This window comes from Aptenodytes forsteri, unplaced genomic scaffold (assembly GCF_000699145.1).
Source record: "Aptenodytes forsteri isolate BGI_AS27 unplaced genomic scaffold, ASM69914v1 Scaffold128, whole genome shotgun sequence".
Lineage (NCBI taxonomy): Eukaryota > Metazoa > Chordata > Aves > Sphenisciformes > Spheniscidae > Aptenodytes > Aptenodytes forsteri.
Genome location: NW_008794880.1, coordinates 21418 through 21928, shown reverse-complemented (window position 1 = coordinate 21928; position 511 = coordinate 21418).

The window sequence follows — 511 nt, the reverse complement described above, 5'->3', positions numbered from 1 at the left end:
TTCCAGCCTGGGCTGTTCCATGGTTCTGTGATTCCATAAAGGTGTGTGGTATTTGACACAGACTTAAGTAAACAACAGCTGGTCAGAGACAGCGAATACCAATAGCACTGGTTTTTACACTATTTATAAGAAAAGACTGTTAATTACAGCATGCTTAGAACAACAGTAAAATGACGACAGTGGAATTTATAAAGTCTTCCCCTTTTCATTCTGTGACATTCTTACACAGGAAAGGCCTGCGTTGCTTTTCTAGCGCTCACATAAAGCCATTTTCATTCATCGCTTTTCTCCCCGATGCGCTGGCTTCCCGTACGACGGCAGCCGCTGCACTGACCTGCCAGGGACACCCGCGACGCGACCCGCGGCCCACCTGAGGGCAGGGCAGGGCAGGGCAGGGCAAGGCAGGGCAGGGCACGGCACTCACTCCCTCAGCAGGGGGGTTCTGTAACTTTATACACACCGGAGAAGGGCTCGCGCCCCGCCCCGGGCTCTCGCGGCCCCATGCCCGCGG